General features: G+C 47.2%; 1 protein-coding gene across 1 annotated transcript in view; it reads right to left on the reverse strand.

The window, feature by feature from the left end:
* EIF4G3 (eukaryotic translation initiation factor 4 gamma 3) overlaps positions 1-8,880 on the reverse strand; it is a 112,434-nt gene extending 103,554 nt beyond the window's left edge. The window contains 2 exon segments of the mRNA XM_054222094.1: positions 998-1,141; positions 8,805-8,880. The gene's annotated coding sequence lies outside the window, so the exon portion shown is untranslated.
* Between the last annotated feature and the right edge of the window lie 1,089 nt (positions 8,881-9,969).

Genomic DNA, 9,969 nt, shown 5'->3' on the forward strand with positions numbered 1-9,969 from the left:
AGTCTAAAAGGTCAGCTGCAGTTTAATGTTTCGTCCGAATTAAAGAGGCCGGCAGGAGGACAAGAAAACCTGCCTTTTCCCAGCGCGGCGACGGGCTCGTGGCTGGGCCGTCCCCTCGCCGCAGGGCACAGCCCGTCCCCGCTCCCCGTCCTGCCTCCCCGCTGAACCTCTCCTTCACAGGGAATCCGCGCTCCTTAACAGCCGACCTGCTCGCGCCTTCCTGCTTTATCTCATTTATTCAAACAAGTAGAAATTAAATAAGAGCAAATGAAACACAAGGCTTTCCTCTATCTCAAAACCTCAATGCTTTTACGTGTCCCACTTTCCCCAACCCGGTAACTTTTATCTTCTCTTTCTGTGCCCCATTACCCGTCTCTTTTGCCCCTTCCTTTTTTAAGATAAGCTCCTCCACCCTCACATCAACCCTGTAGAATATTCATCTAATAAAGACTACAAAAAGACCAATTTATTCCACATATCTTACTAAACGCTATTTCTCCATTCTTATTATAACTCCTATTTATCTCTTCTTCTGTACTTTTTTCGTAATCAGTCCTTTGTCTCGTTCCTTTTATTAGCATTCGTTTTACCGCCCCACTTCTTAGCAGAATGACGGAGTTGCAGCGTCCTGTGGAAAACATCTGAAATGGAACATCCCTGAACAGAGGACGTGGGGCACTTTTACGGCATTTAAAGTGCCCCAAAGCGGCCTGACCCGACGGCGAAGCACAGTCCTCGTGAGTATTTCCTATCATTTTTCAAGGTGCTTTTAGTTTCTGTTACAGAACCAACAACGAACTGATGCCTAATAAACCTGAGCGCTACCTACACGTCACTGCGAGGTTCCAGCCGCATAAAGACACTATTCGTTAATCAAGTTTTATACACCGGTGACACAGACACGACGGCTATGTCCAATTTTGAGCAGCAAAGCTGAGAATCGGGCGAGAGGAAAAGAGGGAAGCTGGGAACGCTCTGCTCCAAGGCCGGGTCTTACCTGCGAAAGCCCAGGGGACGACGCATGTCCCGGTGGCGTTGCAGCAAGATTTGGGTGTCCCTTATTTATTTCATGTGCAGTGTAAGGGGATGGGGCAGGAGGACCCGGTTGTCTTGCTACTTGTGTTACCTGTGTGGAGATAAACTGTTAGTAAAACATAACATTAGTAATCCAGTCTGCAGAGATACTGTCATCTTATTTTTAAGAAAGCAGCTAGCAGCATCTTTATATAGCTATGTAAAATAATATATATATTTAGCTAAGTGAAATGCTGTACTATCATGTTAACTGTTTATATGATTCAGGAAAGTGAGGAAGGATGAAAAAGTCAGAGCAGGAGCTGGAGTCGCTGGTGGAAATGTCTAGGAACCGGATGGGTTTTACCGCCCTGGTCTTGCTTTGCAATATCCCTTTGACTTCAGGCCTGGGATCTTCTGATCTTTCCATTATAACCAATAATGGAAACACCAATATCAAACAATATGGTGACGTTGCAAAGGGATACGCGTTACCAGCGACAAAAAACGAAGGGGGAAACCTGCATACTCCCCCCTCCAAAAAGGAAAACCAGGACCGCACAGAGGCCCTGTTATCTGAAGGCCTGGCCACGAGCAAAGAATGAAATGCCAAAGCAACCCTTGCACGCAATTATCTCCTTTCTCAGCTTCTATAAAAAATCACCAATTAAAACACAGTAAGAAAAACATTGTAAAATATATTCACGGCACATATACTTGCTCCACTGTACTATCTCCATGACGGAAGTGTATTAGATATACTTTATACAGTCGTTATAGTGGGGGAAAAAAAAACAAAAACAGAGAATCAGAGGAAAACAAAGTATCGCATAACCGCTGGGTGACAGCCCCCAGGAATTCACCACGATGACATTTTTCCACTCCCTTCTCACCGACTTTTTCCCAGACCTGTATTTTGCTTGCTGAAAAGCCCCACGTCGCTACGGGCGCTGAAAAGCCCAACACAGGCAACGCCTAGAAGGGGACGTTGCCGCTGCGTAGGCAGATCCATGTGTGTATATATATATATATATCCCCAAAACTGGCAAAGGAGGCAGAAGGAAACCCTTGGTTCTCCAACGGAGTATTAGCACCAAGCTCCAAGCCAGCAAAAGTTACAGAGTTCATGACCAAATGCTTTTTCCCAGGTCGTTTTACTGCCCTCCCGGTATCGATGCCGCCGTTACGTTACCTAAACCACTAAACCAGCTGCACCGGCAGCGAGAAGCGCCACGTGCAATTCCTCCAGGCTGGGAAACGGTCCAGGACCGTCTGCTGGGGGAAGATGTACAGAGCCCTTGTGCTCGTCGGAGGGAAGGGTGGGTCAAGGCAGAGAACCTCATCCTCTGTCCCCAGCTGGATCCTCCCCTTCCCCAGGGGGGAATAATCTCTTCTTTTCTGGCTGATCTAGCGTGGCAGGTGCACGCGCACAGCCTCCATCGGCTGAATCCAAACCAGCGTAAAACTTTCCACGTCCCATCCCCAAGAAAATCAAAGTCTCCTACGTGACTCCTAAGACAACCCTGAAAGACTCGTCGTGTCAATCGAGCCGCAGCCGGTGCTTAGAAGCGGCTACGTATCACGATGGATATCAAAAAACGCAGTTAAGGGCGGGGGGGAGAAGGAAGCAAAAGCAACACAAAATACAGGGAAATAATTCATCTAAACAACCCCATCAGTAGGTTGAGTGCGTACTCAGCACCAAGATGTCTCCTTCAATGTGGGTTCTTGGGGAGAAAAAGAGGTTATTTTGCAATAGCTGTGATACCTCAAACACTGCCGGCTGTTATCTCCCCACGCGTACGAGCACACACTGTTCCAACTAAGGCCGGAGCCATCCGACATCCTCTGATCTCCACCAGCGCCCAAGTCCACACGGACTTTTGACAAGAGGGACAGAGGCACTAATAATATCCCAGGCTAGTGTGAGCATTCCACAGTCCTCTTCGGAAATTAAAACACGCAAATAACCCAGGTTGGAGGCTAATTAAAGACTGCAAGGAACGCTGCTCTGAGTCTGGAAAGGAAAGCTGTGCAGCCGTGGGAATGGTGGTCCATGGGACATCCTCGTGCAGTGCAGCAGACAAGGAGCAGATCCATCATGGACGCAGGTCTGGACCTACTAAAAAGGCCACCAGCACCCTGGCCCGTGTCAGGAACAGTGTGGCCAGCAGGAGTGGGCAGTGACCGTCCCCCTCTACTCGGCACTGGCGAGGCCCCATCGCGAGGGCTGTGTCCACTTTTGGGCCCCTCACCACAAAAGAGACACTGAGGGGCTGGAGCGTGTCCAGAGAAGGGCGATGGAGCTGGTGAGGGGTCTGGAGCACAAGTCTCATGAGGAGCGGCTGAGGGAGCTGGGGGTGTTCAGCCTGGAGAAGAGGAGGCTGAGGGGAGACCTTCTCGCTCTCTGCAGCTCCCCGAAAGGAGGGGGTAGCCGGGGGGGGTCGGGCTCTTCTCCCAAGGAACAGGCGAGGGGACAAGAGGAAACGGCCTCAAGTTGCGCCAGGGGAGGTTTAGGATGGATATTAGGAAAAATTTCTTCACCAAAAGGGTCGTCAAGCATCGGAACAGGCTGCCCAGGACAGTGGGTGGAATCAGCATCCCTGGAGGGATTTACAAGCCAGGCAGACGTGGTGCTGAGGGACACGGGTCAGTGGTGGGTTTGGCAGCGTTGGGTTAACGGTTGCACTTGATGATCTTGAAGGTCTCTTCCAACCAAAACGATTCTATGATTCTATTTTATGATTCTAAATTTGCTTTGAAAGCCTAATTAAGGCAACAGAACGATCGTAAAATCATACCATCTTGATACTTTGACAACAACGCACTCGGACAGTATCTGATGGCAGTCTACTGTTGACCCGACCGCGCTTCCCACCATTAGCCAAGCCCGAAAAGATGGACCCTCCGAAAAGATGAGCTGCGCTCAGCAGAGGCAGAGAGCGCCTGGCACGCCAGCTGCGGCAGCGTGGGTATTTCTGCACCTTCCTCTTGGCTCCTACGACCAACTACTCGCACATAAACCAAAATACAACATACAGACTTGAATGTTAACAGGTGATAAAGGAAGACAAGCTTGCTGAATTTGTGCATTTATTCACTAATTTTTATAAAAATCAAGCAGGGAGGGCCTCCACCAGCTCATCGTTTGTGTTATGGGATGTTTGCCCTCACAGCGCCCGAGGTTTGGTTTTCTGCTTATTCAATGGGATTGTGCAGAACATAAACTTGGTCTTACGGAAGCAAATATCCCTCTTACATCTAGAGGTTAAATGATTCTCCTAAAAACGTATACACAAAATTACATGTTAATTTGCTAGGGCATCACTTTCTTTCTTCCTTAACTGAGCAGCAAGAGGCTAACTTTAGCTTTCCAGAAGCCTTAAGCTTGTGTTTTAAAGGAAATAATGAATGAACCATGAAATAAAACTCAGGCTGGAATTCTCTCTTCGCCTTTTGAGATTAAATCTTTGGGGTTTAGCATCTTTCACAAGTTTTTGATTATTCTTCCCCCTCCAATTACCTAAATTTTGGATACACAGTCGTATCCGTGAAACTTTGAGGTTAGATCAGAATGGATAGAGCACGCCACAAAAATCCCTCGATGATGGGGACAAGAGTTTATCATTAAGAACTGCTCTTTTCCTAAACAATTTAAAAAAAAAAAAAAAAAAAAAAGGGTTCAGACTTGGACAGAACGTCTTTATTTCCAGCATTCAATTTATTTGCTCGGGCTGCTGCAAAACAGCTTCCAAGCAGCGCTGCCAGCATCCCGGGAATGGAGCATCCCTCTCGCAGCCTCCCCGGGCAGGGGTCGGCCTCCTGACCCGGAGCCTTCCCTTTAAGCACAGGGCGGCCGGAGCAGCTAATCCTCCCTAAGCTCTTCTCGACAGCCTTCTCTCCATGGCAGGAAGATCCCTTTAAAGGACACAAAGGCGAATCACAGCACCTCTGCTGGGCGTGAAATTAGCAGGGGGTCACCAACGGGCATGCCGTGGGGGAAAAGCCACCAAACGAACCCCCAAAGAAGCCAATGATGGAGTCAAACCTTAGTCAATGAAAATCTGGGGCAAGCAGGTTCTTCAACACCTCTCTTTCCCATTAACTTCCTTGCCATCAGTTGGGCAACCTGACGCGAGGCGGTATCTGCTCCAAAGGGACACGGCGAGATTGCAACGAACACGGAGAATTTGAACCCAGCGTCGGATCTAACTGGGCTACAGAAACTCTGCTCGAGGCGACCCCCGACCGCCCCACACGCACTGCTCGGCTAACTCGTACATCGCTTTAACACTCCCTTCCAAAGTGTTCACATCCAGGAGTCGATGTTGTTCCTTAGCTGGAAAAAGTTTATCCCAAAGTAGTTTTGGTCCAAAGCTTCAGCGCTTGAGCTCACGTGTTACACCGCTACGAACCTCCACCGCCATCTGCCAAAAAAGGCTCTTTGCGTGAGAACCGGACATACGTTAACTCAGCTGTTTTTCTGATACGATTCCCAGCTCATGCCTCATGCTGAATTTGAGGAGCACGTCTGCCTCTGATCATTTCTCCCTACTAATTTTGTTCCCAGCAGAGCTCAGCCCCCGTCACCCGGGGCGCGGGCACACACCGTGGCCTCCGCTATGCCAGGTCACCAGCGGTACAGCTCCCTCTCTGTTAGAAGTCAATGTCTTTGCCCTCCACCTCCAAGCCTAAAAGCTTCCTTGAATATATTTCTTTGCAGTATTTTACAACAGAAACAAAATTTCCTCCTTCTTCCATTCCCCCTTCCAGATTCCACGGGTTTGGGATCCTACAGCAGATGTAAAAGTAACCGCATTCATTTCTTGCAGTATGAGGAATTAGGAAACACCAGGGAAGAAGCTGCTTACAGGACAAACCCCACATCTTTACATCCAAATGTGGCATCCTCCTTTATCGAGGAGGGGAAATTTTTACGAGATAAGTTCGCTCAAACCATTATTTCTAACTGCGATTTGCTTTCAAATAATTCTACTGATGGATTTATTAAAAAAAAAAAAACCAAAACCCAACCTACCAAATATCAGCATTTTCTACAGTACGCTATATAAAATAAATGACGATGTTACATGGCAAGGTTAGGCGTCTTTAATACCAGTATGATTTCATGGGGAAAGAGGTTCTGCCAATGGTTTGTTGGAGATTTTGAGCATCTCCAAGTTCTCGGACGAACTTCGTTTCATCTGAGAAATCGCACTTTGCCCCTTCCTCTCCCCCTGTCTCTGCCCGACGGGAAAACATGTTCCCCTGGTTTTATTTCAGGGGGGATTATTGGGATTCATAGCAAAAGCCACATGATTTTCCCTTCCTATTTTTGGCAAGCAGCACGTAGTTCTGGAAAAAAAAAAAAAAAAAAAAAAAGAGCTCGGGAATGTGCAACTGAGGGGCTGATAATAAACGTGGAAGGGCATGGAAGGGATAACCGAATTATTTTTCATCTTTATCTAACTAAAACTAGTTGTTTCCTGTGTGGGTTGCCCCATATCTGCAATGACTTGCCCTCCCACCCCACGCGTGACGTACTGTAACCTACGGGGAAGACCCCGAGGAGCTGAGAGTCACCACGCGGAGGTATGGGACCACAGATCTCCCCCCACCCCAGCCCTCCTCCACTAAAATACACGGATTTGGAAACTGCGATGTGTAATCCCTGTGGAAACCCACGTACGATGACCGGGCAAATAAAAGGTGGAAGTGACAAAGCAGCCCCTGGGCACCGAAGACAGTGCTCTCTTCCGTACCTCCGTACTACGTGACTTCTGTAAGATCTAGACAAGCTACACATAAAAACCATAAACTACAAAATGACCTGTTTGTTGCAAACACAGACCTTAAATATACGATGCTGTTACTAACGTAATAAATCAGAGACCTACGATGAATGAATTCGTCAGGGACCTCCCATCATCTGCCTCTTCCCTCCTAATTCATTTTTCCTAGGACTTACTCTGAATTTGCAATCTGCCAAGGGCTTCGAACAGCAGCTAGAAAGGAACCCAGCCGAGAAATCTCTCTCCTTTCCCTAAAGCATGACATTTTCTTTCAAACTTGTGTCTTCTTAAAGCCTAAAACCAAGATACGGGAATAGAAGCCAGGGCTGGGAGTAACATATCAAGGAGTGGTATTTTTTCCACGCTGAAAAAGCTATTTTAGGTCATCCTTCACAGTCACTTTTATATTTTACATTAAATTTTTTTTTACAGTCATATTTTCCTACAGGCATCTGAATTATGTCTTTGGAGGAAAGAATAGAAAAAAAGAACCTTCTTTTTTCCCCCCCAGAAGGAATTCAGACATTTTTAAAGTGGTTTTTAAGTGTTGTATGGGGTGTATAAAGGATAATATAGACTGAATTATTTAGTACAACTGTTTGTACGTTTATGTTCTTTTGGGTTTGGTTTTTTTTTTGCCCGTGACTGTAGATACACACACATAGGTGTGCATGTGCTACTGAGGAGAGAGCTAGCAAAAATAATCAAAAACCGGTCGGCCGCTGGAGCGTGTCGATGTGCTGCTGTCAAAGCCACAAACCTCGGCACCTTCAGCCCTGGCAGAGTGGTAGCCCAGCCTTTGCCGCCCACCAGGTCATCCCTGGTCAAGGGACCTACACCCGAGGCTCTGCCTTCCCCGGTCTGACGGGCGCGGGACGGCACTTCTGCGCTTCATCCTACCCAAAGCTCGGCTTTGCACGGCTTCTCCCCGCTGGAAGAGGCCGTCACAAAAAACTCTGCTCTACGGCCCAAAAAAGGAAGGGGCCAAAGATGCTCCAGAGCCGGACTCCGCATGTGGAGAAGACGGAGCTGATAACCCCCTCGGCAGCTATTCACGCAAATAGGGGGAAGGAAAAAACCCTCGTTTTTTATAGAAAAACAGCTTATGTTTTTCTATAAGCAGCTTATGTTACCGCATAAAATTCACTGTATTTCTCCCATCTACAGCTTTTCTTCCTGTTTTCCAAATAATTAAAAGAGCAGCTTAAAAGTGTCTTTTTTGGCATTAAAAAAAATATTTGCGCTATCCCACCGGAAAAGCAAAATATTACTTTTCCGAGGGCTGTGCTGATTTAGCAAAGCATATAAATAACACCGGGCTTCCAGCTATTACCATTGGAAATAAAGAAAGGAATAAAAGGAAAACGATATCATACGTTCCCAAATAAACATTGCGAGGTTTCTAAGCTAAATTTCCTCGATAACCAAGCTTTAAAAACAAACATACGGGACAGCGAGCCACCAGCACCTACCCCAAATACTCCATCTACAAGCGAAACATTTCTTCCCCTGCGTAATGGAATGTTTCACGTGAAGAACGACTCTTCGTTGATTGTTTTTCCGATAAGAAAACTATTAGAAACGTGCAGCCACTAAGACACACTCCAAGAAACCAGCCTTCGAGATGCAGGAGGAAAGAGATGGAGCCAACAGACTGAAGTTACGGCCAGTAACGTTTTTACTCAGGTGAAACTCTGTTAGAAAAACCCATATCGGCTAAATAAAACTATAGATATTTAACAAAAAAAACGAACGGACCCAAAAACCCCAAGACTTTTTTTTCCTACTCACATGCAGCAAAAAAGGTCGTCCTCATCCAGCATCATTTATTTTAGGCGGCAAAAAATTTGCATTTTTTAAATTGTATGGTTTTTAAATTGCATGCTTATTAAATGTATTGGTTTTTTAAAAAGCCCTGCCATTTCCTTACGCTCGGAAAACCCGCTCCTTTCAAAAGCAAGAGTGCCGGCAGCGGCAGGGCCCTGCGCAGATACTCACGGTGCTGTACACAGCGGAGACGGTGGGAGTGAAGATCCGATCCTCCAGGGGCTGCTGGACAGGACCTCGGGGGATCCTGCAAGGCAGCAGGTTAAGGAAAACAAGGCGGAAGGGTGGCGTTTTGGGGGGAGAAACAGGGAATGTATCGTCCATCAATGCAGCCGGTCACCTCCCACGCTCAGCACACACACAGACACCTCCGAGGTTCTCGCGTGGCACCTACGGGCCTTCGGGGCTCCCCAGCAGAGGAGCAATGCGGGGGCTTCAAAGGGCAGATGGCACCGACAAATACAGCGAGAAAAACCGAAAGCAAACAAAAATTACCAGACAATCCACAAAACCTTCGTCCTGTCAAGAGAATCCCCTACCTTGGGTCGTTCTTCTTTTAAAGAATACGGGAAAAAAAATGCCAAAAGCCGCAAGCCCTTCGCATTCATCCGCAGGGCACCCTCCGACAGAGCAGCGCCCGTTCTGCCGACCAGGAATCGACCGGGAATCGCCTCCCAGCCGCTTCCCTGTTCTCCTCCCCTCACCCAGGGACTCCCGTCCTCATCCACCCACCAAAAACCGCTTCCAAAAGGGGCCGTTGGAGAGATTTTCGGTTTTGACGATCTGCTGCGGGGTTATTTCTAGGCAAAGTTTTCTCAAATTGGAAAGGTATGGTGGGAATCCAGGGGCGGGGAAAAAAAAAGGGGGAAAGACTTTATGCAACAAACAAATAAGCCAGAATCTGCTTAACTTGCAGAATAAAACAAGGGGATGCAGGTATTTAAAAGCAAAAAAGCTTTCTGACTTTGCTAACGCCTTGTGCCTTAGGCCCAGCGTAAGTCTGCTCCATAACCGATGCCCACCACCATGAAAAAGCCGGGCTTAATTTGCTGGAAAATTCCCCACTAAATCCCATATCCAGATTTCAGCTTTTATACGTCAAAGCCTCTCGGAGAGCAGCTGATTGATCAAGTTTCTCGCACACGAGGCAGCAACACAGCCCTCGCACGTTAACGTGATGGCGGATACTTAAAAAAAAAAAATACAAAAAAATCACGAAAACACCTCTTGCGTTTTGTTCAACTAAAGAAAAAAAATACACTTGTTAAATTTTGAACCCAGAAGATTAGTTCTGAGTCTTTCAAGAGTCCTCCCTTTGCACTATGAGTTTGATCTC

This window comes from Rissa tridactyla, chromosome 16 (assembly GCF_028500815.1).
Source record: "Rissa tridactyla isolate bRisTri1 chromosome 16, bRisTri1.patW.cur.20221130, whole genome shotgun sequence".
NCBI classification, from domain to species: Eukaryota; Metazoa; Chordata; class Aves; order Charadriiformes; family Laridae; genus Rissa; species Rissa tridactyla.